Consider the following 15,892-nt stretch of genomic DNA (forward strand, 5'->3'; position numbering starts at 1 on the left):
TATTCACCTTCCTTTCGGGATCTTGAGTCTCCTGGAGCGCCCGGATCCGGTGGGATAGGGATACTCGGGAGGGGGCGTGACAGATTGGTATCAGAGCCTAGGTTTTGGATTTTGAGTGCATTTGCACAAGTATGCATACATGTTTTGTATTCTAACAAGTTAAATTGATTTTATAGATATCATCATGCGTAAACAAGGCCGATTGCGCACACGATCAATAAGAGCAATAAGTGATCCTCAAGGGCAAGAAGAGGATCAGAATGTGGGGTTAGAGGGTGAGGCTTCTGTGGCCCACGAACAAGGACCCCATATAGAAGCACCCAAAGGGGGTCAGGGGATGGAACAGGAGATGGAGCAAGAGATTCATTCTTCTAGTAATGAGTCTGGGATAGAGAGAGCCATTGGGAAACTGGCCCGGTTGTTTACTCGTGCCACGGGTGGTCAGGCACAAGAGAATCCGAGGAACAGGAATACCATAGAGAGGGCTAGGAAGTTAGGGGCAGAGAAATTTAATGGAGATGGTGATCCTATGGTAGCGATGAGATGGTTAGAGGGTACTGAGAAAGTATTCAGGGTTATGGCATGTACTGATGAGGAAAGGGTGAGATTTGTTGAATTTCTGTTAATAGGGGGAGCTGATTGTTGGTGGCAGTCTGTTCGAGGAAAGTACCACAACCCTACCTGGACTAATTTTAGACAGGAGTTCTTAGATCGTTACCAACCTAGGATTTATCGGGAAAACAAAAGGAGAGAGTTCTTGATGTTGACTCAGGGGAATATGACCGTCGAGGACTATAGAAACAGATTTATAGAACTTGCTAGGTTCGCTCAGGGTATTGTAGATAGTGAGGAAGATAAATGTAAAAAATTCGAGCATGGCCTTAGAGAGAGAATCAGAACAGCGGTGGTTGGATATGCTCATTCAGATTTTGTTAGATTGGTGGAATCCGCTATGAGGATAGAGCAGAGTCTAGCAGTGAGAGAGAGAGAGGAACCACGCAAATAGAAACGTGGTAATCGAGATTGGGGGATTGGTGGTTCGAGGAACCGTATGCCGAGACGAGAGGGTAGTTTCTCTGGTACATCCAATAGCCAGGGTTCCGGGAGTAACAAGAGGCAAGGACAATTTGGTGGCAAACAATCAATCAGTGGAAATTCTGGTGGAAACCAGCGACAGTTGTGTAACCAGTGTGGCCGATCTCATGCGGGGCAATGTTGGGGAGTGACCCCAGTTTGTTATCATTGTGGACAGCCTGGGCATTTTAAAAGGGAGTGCCCTAGTTTATCTCAGAGTGGGAGTGTATCGCAAAGGACCATACAACAGCGCTTTCAGGGAGAGGGTAGTCGTGTTCAGGGACAACAGAGGTCCCAACCTATAGGAAGGTCCACTACAGGCAGCAGAGGCGAGTCTAGTACTGATCGTGGTAGCAGAGGTAGACAGAGAGGATCTGAACAACCTTATACTCAGGCTCGAGTTTTTTCCATGACCCAACAAGAGGCCCAGGCTACCCCCGAGGTGGTGACTGATATGTTATTTATCTTTAGCCATGAAGCTCGTGTTTTGATTGACCCTGGTTCCACTCATTCTTTCATATCATATGCATTTGCGGAATATTCAGATCGTGTTTTAGAACCCTTGGAGTATAAATTAGTTGTGGCTACCCCAGTTGGCGAGACCTTATTAGCAGAGTATGGGTTTAATGGTTGTGGAGTAATGGTTGATGGGTATGTATTGGAGGCAGACCTGATTCTGTTGAACATACATGATTTTGATGTGATTTTAGGCATGGACTGGTTAGCCATCCATAGGGCTACAGTGNTGTACTGATGAGGAAAGAGTGAGATTTGTTGAATTTCTGTTAATAAGGGGAGCTGATTGCTGGTGGCAGTCTGCTCGAGAAAAGTACCACAACCCCACCTGGACTGATTTTAGACAGGAGTTCTTAGATCGTTACTAACCTAGGGTTTATCGGGAAAACAAAAAGAGAGAGTTCTTGATGTTGACTCAGGGGAATATGACCATCGAGGACTATAGAAACAGATTTATAGAACTTGCTAGGTTCGCTCCGGGTATTGTAGATAGTGAGGAAGATAAATGTAGAAAATTTGAGCATGGCCTTAGAGAGAGGATCAGAACAGCGGTGGTTGGATATGCTCATTCAGATTTTGTTAGATTGGTGGAATCCGCTATGAGGATAAAGTAAAGTCTAGCAGTGAGAGAGAGAGAGAGAGAGGAACCACGTAGACAGAAACGTGGTAATCGAGATTAGGGGATTGGCGGTTCTAGGAACTGTATGCTGAGACGAGAGGGTAGTTTCTCTAGTACTTCTAGTAGCCAGGGTTCCGGGAGCAACAGGAGGCAATGACAATTTGGTGGCAAACAATTAGTCAACGAAAATTCTGGTGGAAACCAGTGACAGTTGTCTAATCAGTGTGGTCGATTTCATACAGGGTAATGTTGGGGAGTGACCCCAGTTTGTTATCATTGCGGACAGCCTGGGCATTTTAAAAGGGAGTGCCCTAGTTTATCTCAGAGTGGGAGTGTATCGCAGAGGACCATCCAACAGCACTTTCAGGGAGAGGGTGGTCGTGTTCAGGGACAGCAGAGGTCCCAACCTATAGGAAGGTCCAATACAGGCAACAGAGGCGAGTCTAGTACCGATCATGGTAGCAGAGGTAGACAGAGAGGATCTAGACAACCTTATACTCAGGCTCGAGTTTTTGCCATGACCCAGCAAGAGGCCCAGGCTACCCCCGAGGTGGTGACTGGTATGTTATTTATCTTTAGCCATGAAGCCCGTGTTTTGATTGACCCTGGTTCCACTCATTTTTTCATATCATATGCATTTACGGAATATTCAGATCGTGTTTTAGAACCCTTGGAGTATAAATTAGTTGTGGCTACCCCCATTGGTGAGACCTTATTAGCAAAGTATGGGTTTAATGGTTGTGGAGTAATGGTTGATAGGTATGTATTGGAGGCAGACTTGATTCTGTTGAACATACATGATTTTGATGTAATTTTAGGCATGGACTGGTTAGCCATCCATAGGGCTACAGTGGATTGTTTTCGAAAGGAGATCACTTTTAGGAAGCCCGATATACTAGAGTTAGTGTTTTGCGGAGAACGACGAGTACTTCCCTCTTGTTTGATTTCAGCCATGACTGCTAGGAAATATCTCTGGAAGGGATGTCAGGCGTACTTGGCACATGTAATGGATACGTACGCAGATGGATGTAGATTGCAAGATATTCCGGTGGTTAATGACTTCCCAGATGTATTTCCTGAAGATCTTCCAGGACTACCTCCGGAAAGGGAGATCAATTTTACTATTGAGCTTGTGCCTGGTGCAATTCCAGTTTCTAAGGCCCCATATAGGATGGCACCCGTAGAGTTGAAGGAATTGAAGATTCAACTGCAAGAACTGGTGGACAAGGGGTTTATCCGACTAAGTGTGTCTCCGTGGGGAGCGCCGGTATTGTTTGTGAAAAAGAAGGATGGGACTTTGAGATTATGTATTGACTATAGGCAGTTGAATAAGATGACAGTGCGCAACAAATACCCACTGCCACCTATTGATGATTTATTTGACCAATTACAAGGTTCCAAGGTTTTCTCTAAGATAGATTTAAGGTCAGGGTATCATCAACTAAGGATCATGGAGTCTGATATCCCTAGGACAGCTTTTCGAACCCGTTATGGGCATTATGAATTTTTGGTGATGCCGTTCGTTTTGACAAATGCCTCAGTAGTTTTCATGGATCTGATGAATAGGGTGTTTCGTCCTTTTCTGGACTATTTTGTTGTAGTGTTTGTTGATGATATATTGGTTTATTCACGGAGTAAGAGCGAGCATGCAGAACACCTCAGGATGGTTTTACAGATGCTCCGTGATCAACGATTATATGCCAAGTTTAGTAAGTGTCAATTCTGGCTACGAGAGGTCACATTTCTGGGGCATGTTATTTCAGCTGAGGGTGTTTATGTAGACCCACAGAAAGTGGAAGCAGTTTTGAATTGGGAGAGACCTACCAGTGTTACCGAGATCAGGAGTTTTCTAGGATTGGCAGGGTACTATAGGAGGTTTGTGGAAGGGTTTTCCAAGATTGCCACCCCGCTGACCAGGTTAACTCGGAAAGGTGTGAAGTTTAATTGGTCCCATGAATGTGAGCAGAATTACCCAGTTCACGATTTATAGTTGGCAGCAGTGGTTTTTGCCTTAAAGATTTTGAGGCATTATTTGTATGGAGTAACCTGCCGGATCTATACTGATCACAAGAGTTTGAAGTACTTGTTCACTCAGAGGGAGTTAAATATGCGACAATGCCAATGGATTGAGTTGATTAAGGATTATGATTGTGTAATAAACTACCACCCCGGAAAAGCTAATGTGGTAGCTGATGCCCTCAGTAGGAAGTCCCAAGGTATGATAGCTCACCTAGGAGTGAACCGTTATGAATTACTACAAGAGTTGAGGACTTTGGGAGTTGATCTGTTTCTAGGTGAATCTGATAGGTTATTGGCCAATTTTCAAGTGAGGCCGAATATAGTCGATAAGATACGGGGGATGCAAGAATTAGACCCTCAATTGGAAAAGTTAAAATCTGAAGTTAGTAATGGGTCACGGACGGACTTTTGGATAGGAAGCGATGGGACCTTGATATTGGGAAATAGGATGTGTGTACCAAATCAAAAGGAGTTAAAACGAGAAATATTAGAGGAAGCTCATTCCTCAGCATATGCTCTGCACCCAGGGAGTACCAAGATGTATCGGACTCTCCGAGAGCATTATTGGTGGTCTGGTATGAAGAGAGAAATAGCAGAGTTTGTTTCCAGATGTTTGATATGTCAACAAGTTAAGGTCGAACATCAAAGACCAGCAAGACCCTTGCAACCCCTTTCTATTCCTGAGTGGAAGTGGGAACATATTACTGTGGATTTTGTGATAGGCCTCCCTCGCACCAGAAATGGCCATCACAGCATTTGCGTAATAGTGGATCGATTGACGAAGTCCGCTCATTTCTTGCCAATAAAAACGACGTATTCTCTGGACAGATTAGCAAGTCTTTATATGTCTGAAATAATTAGACTTCATGGTGCCCCAGTATCTATAGTATCAGACAGAGATCCAAGGTTTACATCCCGATTTTGGCCTAGCTTACAGAATGCTTTAGCAACAAGATTAAGTTTTAGTATGGCCTTCCATCCTCAAACTGATGGACAATCTGAGAGGACTATTCAGGCATTGGAAGATATGTTAAGGGTCATAGTGATGCAGTTTAAAAAGAGTTGGGATTCGTTTTTACCCTTAGCAGAGTTTGCTTATAATAATAGTTACCAAGCCAGGATTGGAATGCCACCATACGAGGCTCTATATGACAGGAAGTGCAGAACTCTGGTATGCTGGAGCGAGGCAGGTGAAGGGGAATTAGTAGGCCCAGAAATAGTCCAAACCACTAACAATTCAATCAAATTTATCAAGGAAAAGTTAAAGGTAGCCCAGGATCGGCATAAAAGCTATGTTGATAAGCGTAGGAGAGATTTGGAATTTCAAGTTGGGGACATGGTATTTTTACGAGTTTCACCATGGAAGGGTTCCTTAAGATTCGGGAAACGGGGCAAGTTAAGTCCGAGGTACATTGGTCCATATGAGATTATGGAGAGGATTGGAGCTGTAGCATATCGGTTGGCGTTGCCACTGGAGTTATCCAGGATCCATGATGTATTCCATGTCTCCATGCTTCGCAAATATATAACTGACCCATCCCATGTGTTACAGCAACAACCGATCCAAGTTAGGGGTGACTTGACTTATGAGGAGCGTCCAGAGGGGATTATAGATCGGAAGCGGCAAGAGTTGCACACCAGGACCATCCCTTGGGTAAAGGTTAAATGGAGTGATCATTCAGAAGAAGAAGCAACTTGGGAGCGCGAAGAAGATATGCGAGCACAATATCCCGAGTTTTTTTAACCAGGTGCGTAAAAAAAAAACANAAGAGTCTAAAGTACTTGTTCACTCAGAGGGAGTTAAATATGCGACAACGCCGATGGATTGAGTTGATTAAGGATTATGATTGTGTAATAGACTACCACCCCGGAAAAGCTAATGTGGTAGCTGATGCCCTCAGTAGGAAGTCCCAAGGTATGATAGCTCACCTAGGAGTGAACCGTTATGAATTACTACAAGAGTTAAGGACTTTGGGAGTTGATCTGTTTCTAGGCGAATCTGGTGGGTTATTGGCCAATTTTCAAGTGAGGCCGAATATAGTCGATAAGATACGGGGGATGCAAGAATAAGACCCTCAATTGGAAAAGTTAAAATCTGAAGTTAGTAATGGGTCACGGATGGACTTTTGGATAGGAAGCGATGGGACCTTGATGTTGGGAAATAGGATGTGTGTACCAAATCAAAAGGAGTTAAAGCGAGAAATATTAGAGGAAGCTCATTCCTCAGCATATGCTCTGCACCCAAGGAGTACCAAGATGTATCGGACTCTCCGAGAGCATTATTGGTGGTCGGGTATGAAGAGAGAAATAGCAAAGTTTGTTTCCAGATGTTTGATATGTCAACAAGTTAAGGCCGAACATCAAAGACCGGCAGGACCCTTGCAACCCCTTCCTATTCTTGAGTGGAAGTGGGAACATATTACTATGGATTTCGTGATAGGCCTCCCTCGCACCAGAAACGACCACGACAGCATTTGGGTAATAGTGGATCGATTGACAAAGTCCGCTCATTTCTTGCCAATAAAAATGACGTATTCTCTGGACAAATTAACGAGTCTTTATGTGTCTGAAATAATTAGACTTCATGGTGCCCCAGTATCTATAGTATCAGACAGAGATCCAAGGTTTACATCCCGATTTTGGCCTAGCTTACAAAATGCTTTGGGAACAAGATTAAGTTTTAGTACGGCCTTCCATCCTCAAACTGACGGACAATCTGAGAGGACTATTCAGACATTGGAAGATATGTTAAGGGCCGTGGTGATGCAGTTTAAAAAGAGTTGGGATTCGTTTTTACCCTTGGCAGAGTTTGTATATCCTAGTTCCCCCCCCCCCCCCCCACGCCAGGCCGTGCAGCCCCGCCCTCTGCGGTCATAGGCCGGCAGTGCCGAACTCCATCTGCTGGCGCCAGGTCGGTGCCCGGGGCCATTGTTCGGGCCTCGCACTCGTCCAACCCCGTACCCCTTCCATCCCACTTTCTCCGGCCCCCGTTCCCGGCCGCCCCGCTCGCCCGCCCCGCGATGGGTACGCCTCGGGAGGCTTTGGCATGTCCCGTGGGGACTGGTTTTACCGTAGTCCCACCGGACGGGTTCCTTAAGATTCGGGAATGGGGCAAGTTAAGTCGGTCTGGTCACTATGAGATTCTGGAGAGCTTGGAGCTGTGCGTTCCGTTGGCGGTGCCACCGCGTTCCGGATCCTGATGTATTCCATGTCTCCTGCTCACAAATTATACTTGACCCATCCCCTGTGTTTCACGCCCCCACCCGTCCGTAGGGTGACTTGCTTATGGAGCGGTCCCGGGGGTTTGTTGGGCGGCAGAGTTGGCCACCCCGCCCTCCCTTGGGTTAAGGTTGGAGTAATCTTCAGGAGGGACACTGGGAGCGCGAGCGTATGCGACGACCAATATCCCGATGTTTTTTAACCAGGCAGTTTTAAAACTTCGAGGATGATTTCCTAAGGGGGGGTGTTACTCCATATTTCTTTGTGGGTTTTACTTATTTTATTTATGTGAATCTAGGGGGTATATGTAAGAATTGAAACTTTTTAGGGATGTTTTAGTAAGATAAGGCATGGTGGGTTTTAGGTAGTTTTGCAAAGGTACTGTGCGAATTGGAAGTGTGGGATCTTTAACAACTCTTGAATTGTTAAGATGAGGGGTCTTTTTATTTGTGTCATGCCAGGGTACATGCATATTCTCCAGGTGTGAGATCATGTAAAACTTAACTTTATTTAAGGATTTTTTTGGGTGCAAGATGTAAGAATCAAAAGACTAAGGGTGCTGTATCATGGCCATTGCAAGATGGATTAAGGCAATTTCTTTAGGAGAATTAGCCACGGTTTTGGCACATTGTTTTGCGCATGATGGTTGTGAAATTTTATTAATTGAGATGGGAATGGTGGAGTGGGAGAAAGAGATAGCTGGAGAAAACAAAAGAATAAAGTGTGAGAAGAAGCTTTGTTTTCTTTGTTCTTTCACATTTCATTCTCTCTACGAACATTGAAAAAGAAAAAAAATACATTGAGTTATAAAGGAGAACCGAGTGGTGCTTGTAGGAGAAGATTTACGAGAATTTTCGGGTGGAATAGGTTCGGCTTCAATCCTTTTTCCACTCTTCACTTTCTTGTTTAGCTTATCTATCCTTAAAATTTTGGATCAAGGTGAAGAAGTAGGAGGCTGAGCACTTGAGTTAAAGCAAGGAGAAAGTGTGAGTGGAATATTATTAACTGCATTTAAATACATGTGTTGGTTGGAATGATCATATGCGTGTGAATACCCAATTGATTGGGTTTATTTTAGTTCTTTAGTTCTGAATTTCTAATAATTGAAGCTCTTGTGACATGCATGTGTTTGGAATTGAGAGTATGAATTATGTTTATGAAAATGTTGGGTAAATTGCTATTAAAGAGGTACTTAGTGTTGCATGTTACTTATAATTAGGATGGCTTTTACATGAATTGAACGGTATATTGCATGTGCATTTGGTTGCTGGAATGTAACGCCCACTTGAGGTCGTAGCTAAAATTTTCTTTTGCTTTTATTTGAGTTGGTTTATTAGTATTTTGTTTGGGGACCTTGTTTGAGTGGTGTGTTGAAACTTGCCCTGAAATTGGTTGAAATAGAAGAAGTTCAGTGTTCCATGCTTCGCCGGGGCGAAGAAGAATCTTCAACCGCGGCGAAGAGGTGTTGAAGCCACGGGAAGCTGCGGATAGTTTCACCGCGGCGACGGAAGCTTCCTCGCCGCGTGACGTGAACCAAAATATTTGTTAAGTTTTAGATATTTTCTTCCCTAAGGGCAATTTGACCATTCTACCGCTTTTAGAGAAAAGTAGGGAGTAAAATGTAAGGAATTTTCATGGAGATTGTTGTTATGGGGGGGTTGTAATGATCAAAGGATTATGTGGAATTCCTAAAGAAGAGTAAGGGCAAAAGGGAATGCTTGTGTATAAGTTCATTAAAAGGAATTAAGTCATTGCAAACCCTTCATTCTTCTTCTCCATCGCCACTCTCTCTCTTGCTCCTCTCAATTCTTTTTTTTTGTTTAAGGAGTTTTAAAGGGCTTTTTGGTGATTTGGGGTAGAAAATCAATCTAAGGCATCCTAAGGTAAGGATTCTTGCTTTGGTGTTCAAGTTGTTGAGTTTTTGAGTATATTGAATATTGGGGTTTTTGTTCATTTGTTTGAGAGTAGAGAGAAAGTCAAGCAACCAAGTGAAGGAAGAGTTAGTGAAATTCTCCATACAAGGTAAGTAAATCCCAACCCAAGTGAGATTGAGAATTTTATGATTAGGGTTTTGATGCAATAGTATGTTGTTATATACATGTTATATGCCATGTTAATTGAGTTAAATGGAGATTATTAGTGCTTTGTGATTGTTTATACATTTCAAGTATAAGAGTGAGATGGGGTTGGGAAGGTAGTTTGAGATGGTTAAGGATATGAGAAATCCTTTTTGGAAGTTGCTTTTTTGGCAGGATTAGGCTATGGAGGGAGTTTCTCCCCATTTTGGATGGTTAGAGAAAGACATAGAATTATGTGTTAGTAGAGGTTTGTTGCACTTGAGTTGTTTGATGAAATGCCTAATAGAGGTTTGGGTAGTGAATCCTATTCTTGCAACATTGCATGTTGGTTTCATAAGTGCATTAGTGAAGATGAAAATATCCATAGGGGAATTAAGTTGTTGCATACAGAAAGTGGACCTAAGAAAGAGTAGAAAACTTTGTGTATGCACTTGCTCTATGAGTAGAGAACTTTGTGGATGCAACTACTCTAGGGTAGAGAGAATGAGAAGTGCTAGAGTAGAGTGAATGAGAAGACTATTAGAAATGGGTCGATGCTTTGTGATCATCACCCGACAGTTATGAGGATCAGGTTGATGCTTTGTGATCATCACCCGAATAGCTATTAGAAATGAGTTGATGCTTTGTGATCATCACCCGAATAGCTATTAGAAATGAGTTGATGCTTTGTGATTATCACCCGAATAGCTATTAGAAATGAGTTGATGCTTTGTGATCATCACCCAAATAGCTATTAGAAATGAGTTGATGCTTTGTGATCATCACCCGATAGTTATTAGAAATGGGTGGATGCTTTGTGACCATCACCCGGTTAGTTATTAGAAAGGGGTTGATGCTTTGTGATCATCACCCGACATTTATTAGAAGTGGGTTGATGCTTTGTGATCATCACCTGACAGTGATTAGGAACAGGTTAGTGCTTTGTGATCGTCACCTGAAAGTCATGAGGAATGGGTAGGTGCTTTGTGGTCTCCACCCGATAGTTACGAAAACCGGGTAGGTGCTTCGTGATCCCCACTCAGTAGTCACTAAGAATGGGTTGGTGCTGTGTGAACTCCACCCGACAGTCATGAAGAGTGAGATGGTGCTGTGTGAACGCTATCCGGCCGTACCTCCGGTAAGATGAGGCCATGGCGTCTAGTAGAAACAGAAAACAAAAGTAGTGTAAGGAAAGAATTAAGAGTATTACATACGGAGACAAACAGATAGAGGGTTTACTTACTGAGCATTATTTTGTGCTCACCCCATTATTTTTCCTTTGTGGATGCAGGATCTAGGTGATGATGCAGCCGGAGGGGCGTGGGCAATCGAGGAGCAATAGTTACACTGTTTCCCTTGTTTTTGTCTTTTAAAACGGCTTTTGTAAATGATGCTCTTTGTGTATAAAAGACGTATTACTCATAATAAAAAGAAAAGTTTTGGGCCCATTTTCTATTGTTATTATGCATGCATTGTACTAGTTTACAGCAGTTGTTACATGTAAAGGTTTATTGATGATATAATTTTGTTTAATTGCATTGTAAAATGTAACTGCATGTGTGGGAAGTCAGCTAATTAAATTGTGTGGAATGAATTGGAAGGTTGTGGGTTAGTTATAAAATTGACTTGATTGGAAACATGAAGATGGGTGGATACTAAATAAATTTTAAATGTTATATTTGAATGTTTGTTAAGCTTTGTGATGAGTGGACGGCTAGAAATTTTGGGAAATAATGGGCATGAGACTGCTGGCCTATATTGTATAAAATGTGAATGTTTACTTTGCCTAAAAGGTTAGAGATTGGCTGGATTATTTTTTGTGGTAATGGGTATGAAATCATGACCTGGAGGTTTACTTAAAGTATATATATATTATATATTTTGCTGTATTGTTGTTGCATTGTTGGCTAGGTATTTTTGGAGTCATCAGTGTAGTAATTGCTGCATTTTCATAAACTGCAGACTTGATAAAACGTGAATGTTGAGTGGGAATAAGTGTAGGAAGTTGGTGAAAAGGTAGAATTGATATTAAGGTAGAATGGATATGAAGTTAATGAGATATTAAATACTATAAATGGTACATTTTTATTTTGGAAATTGCGGAAAGAGTGTTGAATAAAAATGTGAGATTTTTTCTTATGGGTAGTAGGCTCTTGGCAGCAGGGGGTTAATTGTCATGTTTAAAAGTTTTGGGACCCTAGAAATTGATGATAAATATAGGGTGTAAATAGAATTTTACATACTTTTGTATTTTGACGTGGTGAGCTTTGTATTCATGATTACATGCCTTTTATTGGAATTTATATCATATTATACTTTATATATGTATAAGGCATGCATGATGCATATTTGGAATGAAATTGTGGATGCATGATTATTGTTATGTTTGACTCCCGGATTGGAAACCGTACCCATCCCCCCTCCAGACATAAGCTAGTATTTGACATTATCCTTATGCGCGCATTGAGATGGTCCGTCCTACGGAACCATTGGGATATCCTACTAGAACAAGACGGACGCCTGACGAGCTCCGGGCGGGAATACACCAGGCGGTTATTGGCTGGTGTGGGATTTTGGACGCCCCGAGGGTAGACTGTGGGCGAGATTATATTTGATACCATGTCATGACGCCCCGAGGGTAGACTGTGGGTCGAGCATGGTTATCCAATGATATTCGTACCATCTTGAGGGTAGACTGTGGATGGTGCCACCCCGAGGGTAGACTGCGGGTGGTGTAGCTTCATGTCTCAGTTAGGGACTGGTTCAGATAGTTATGATCTTGGCCCCTAAGTGCTAGTAGGGTGGTGATAATTGATTTATTTTATATGATAGTGGTGTGTGATTTCATGGCATCCGAGAATAATATATATACTGTTTGTTGCCTTATCATGTAAGTGCATTAGTGTTGTATGGCATACAATTATTCATGCATGTTTTCAAAGCTAAAGTTATTTTCCATAAAACATATTATCCACTCACTGGGCTTCCCAGCTCACTGTTTTATGTTTCCTCCCCCAGGACCGTAGATCGGGTTCGTGTGGAGCATACTCTACACTTTAGGTTGGCCTTGACGCATGATGATTTGCATCTTTTACAAACTTTAGTGGACTCTGATACTACGTTTCTTTTGTAGCTAGATTTTAGTTCCTGTTTTAGAATAATTATTGTGTATTTCCACCTTCTAAACCTTAAACATGCAAATGCACTACTTTTCACTTTCACCTATAAACAGAATTGTTTTTATGAATGTTTTTTTTTTAAAGAGTATTCACCTTCCTTTCGGGATCTTGAGTCTCTTAGAGCGCCCGGATCTGGTGGGATAGGGATACTCGGGAGGGGGCGTGACATTTACAATATTTGCCAGTGCAATAATGTTTAAGATAAAGCTCGGTCATCGCATACACTGCCACAGATATGCATAGTTAGGCAAGTGTTATGTATCATAATGTCTCTAATTGTCTGTCTAGCTACTCTAGGATTATTCTAGTCAAAGTGCAAGTAGCATAGCATCAGAGCTTTGTGGGTTTATCACTTTGTTATTGGGAACTACTACATTGCATAGCACAAGAGAGCCAGATCCACATTTTATTGCAGGTAAATGTCTCATGCATATCAGTGGGCAAAACTTTGATGTTTGTTGTAAATATATAATTTAGCAACTTGAGCACATTATGTTTAAGTAATGTCTGATACATATGTCATCTGTATATACTGTTTCTATAAGCTTAAATATAAATGTAATGAAATTGTGGATGTACTAGTGGAAATATAATTGAACTACATGAAAGAAAAAATTGTAGTACGTAAATGGTGAATGTTTCTATAGGTAAAATTAGCATACAAAAGAAGAGTAATGGAAAAAAGAGAAGACGAAGATATGAAATTTTAAGAAAATGAAAAGCCGGTCTTTCATGACCTACTACTCTTTATATATATGTACGTATTTATAAACTTTGATGGACAGTAAAAATAATAAAATATAGCATGTTCATTTAACCCAATAAACCCAAACGCATAAACTATAAAAGTCATTGATAATAAATAAGAATTTGAAAAAAGTTAACTAGTAGTCCATCAATTAGAAAAAAAAAAAAAAGATTTTATGGGAGCAAGGGTGGGAGGTATTCAATCTGTGTTAGAAAAATCAAGTTGGGAGGAGGAATTCATAGTATAGAAGATTTCAATATTTCTTTTTCTCGCTAGAAAAACAAATTAATAGATCTAGTTCTACATGAAGCTTATTTTATGTGGAACTTAGGATATAATGTGAAACATAAACTGGATAGATATTCAAACTGAAGCTAATTTGCCTTGTTTTAGTAGGAAATTTTGGAATAGTTGTTTCTGATCATTGCCCAATAAGATTAGATTTCAACTCTGAGATGGTGTCCTTTTCCTTTCAAATTAGAAGCTTTATTCTATAAAATTGACCCTGAAGAAGCCTATGGCCATGTATATTGGAATTACTTGGGGCTTTGTCTTGGAAGTTGAAGGTTTTTTGTAGTTAATGGAGAAGGTGTATTAGAAAATACTTGTATCTATGAATTTTTCTGTCTTTTATAATGGCTTTCGTAATATAATTTGGGGCTTCAAGGTTATTCAAAAGACTTGACACGTTATCTTGGTCAACACTCGATTATAAAAATACTATAGGTAGGGATCAAATTATGGTGCCTCATTTCAATGTTTTGATGATACTATTCTTTTCTTTTGGGAAGGACTTTACTGTGTCTAGTTTCTTTGATTGTTGGAGTAGTTAGATTGGTTTTGGGCCTAAAGTTTTTAAGTTGTCCAAGAGTGTTATTACTGGTGTTAATTTGCAAGATCAGGAAGTTGTTTCTTTGGCAAAGAGATTGGGTTGTAGTGTTAGTGAGTGGCTATTGCACAAAGAAGTTCATCTGAAAAATAGATCAGGATGTAGTGTTGGTAAGTGCATATAAACTATTGGAGTCTTCTTTTCATCTCAAAAAATTGCATGGGTGGAGTGTAGAGTAGTTTTATATAAAATGGGTTTTCAGTTAATTCGGTATTTTTAGTCTTATTTATACCTTAATTTTTTTTTTAAAGGACAATTTATTATTTAATATTATCGTTATCATTATATTACAACTTACAGAATTAAAGAGTTTTCTAAATGATTTCTTGTGAGATGGGACTATGGAGTTGAGGGAAAATAACTACAGTTGGAAAAATGTTTTTTGGTCTTGGGGAGTAGGAATGGCAAACAAAATCCGCTAGGTTGTTTCAACTTCGTTTGGGTGGGTATTTATGACCACATTTTATTTTCTATAACGTTTTTTTTAATAAATCATAATTTTGATATACATATAATTTACGTGCACTTATTGAATATTATTAAAAACCTTCTATTATTATAGATTAGAATAAATGCTTTTTCATTTATACTAAAAGACTTCAAAAAATTTTATTAAAACAATGTGATAAGTTACTCCTCACTGGACAAACACACCAACCTAACCCACCTCTGAAATTTCAAGTGATGGTTTGTGCATTCAGATCAAACACTTTGCTATCGCTCCTCAGTGAAGAGAAGTACTATGGCTTTGTTGGGTAATGCCATTGGAGATTTCTGTTGGAATACAATTCTCCTTGGTCTGGGTTTACTAAAAGTACAATGTCTTCTTGGTAATGGGTGTGATTGTAGGGACGACTAATACATGTCGAGGTCCTTAGAAAGCTATAGTTCTTTGTTTTTCCCTTAATTGGGTTATGCTATTGGGAATTACTAGAAAATCTTTTTTGGGAGAATATTTTTGTTAGTTAATTCTCTGCTTTGTATGTTTTTCCTTGCTTACACATTATTGGCTTCTCAATGAGTTTCTAACAAAAGTTCTTTTTTTTTATGTTTACCTTGTATAGTGTAGAATTTTAATTTATAAGGACTTTGAGTGGTTTGAATTGATGATTGTCTTCTCTTTTTTGTGTTGCTTGACAACTTTACTTTAAAAACTTTGAAGAAGGATCCTAGAGTTTGGAGGCTTGATTCAGGCTGTTTTGTAGTATAAAACATTTTTTTGTATTGGCTTATTGTTGATTCACCACTGTATCTCTTTCAACTGGCTTCAATGATGTGAGCAGCTAAATTTTCGTCGAAAGTTCAATTTTTTACTTTTACTTTTCTTGTTTACTCCTTGGGGGGATTAATAATTGTGATGTTTTTTCAAAGACAATGGCCCAAGGTTTGATTATCCCTTAATTGATGTTTTATGTGTAAAACGAGGCTGAGAGTATTTGATCATTTGTTCCTTTAGTGCCCAATCGTTTTATATTTTTTTTTTTGTTTAAGCTATATAACAAAGGTAGATTTTCTTCAAGATTTTCGAACACTGAATTCTTGTGTCTTTGTTGAGGACCATTGAGCTTTCTG

This window comes from Pistacia vera, unplaced genomic scaffold (genome assembly GCF_008641045.1).
Source record: "Pistacia vera cultivar Batoury unplaced genomic scaffold, PisVer_v2 Contig680, whole genome shotgun sequence".
Taxonomy (NCBI): domain Eukaryota; kingdom Viridiplantae; phylum Streptophyta; class Magnoliopsida; order Sapindales; family Anacardiaceae; genus Pistacia; species Pistacia vera.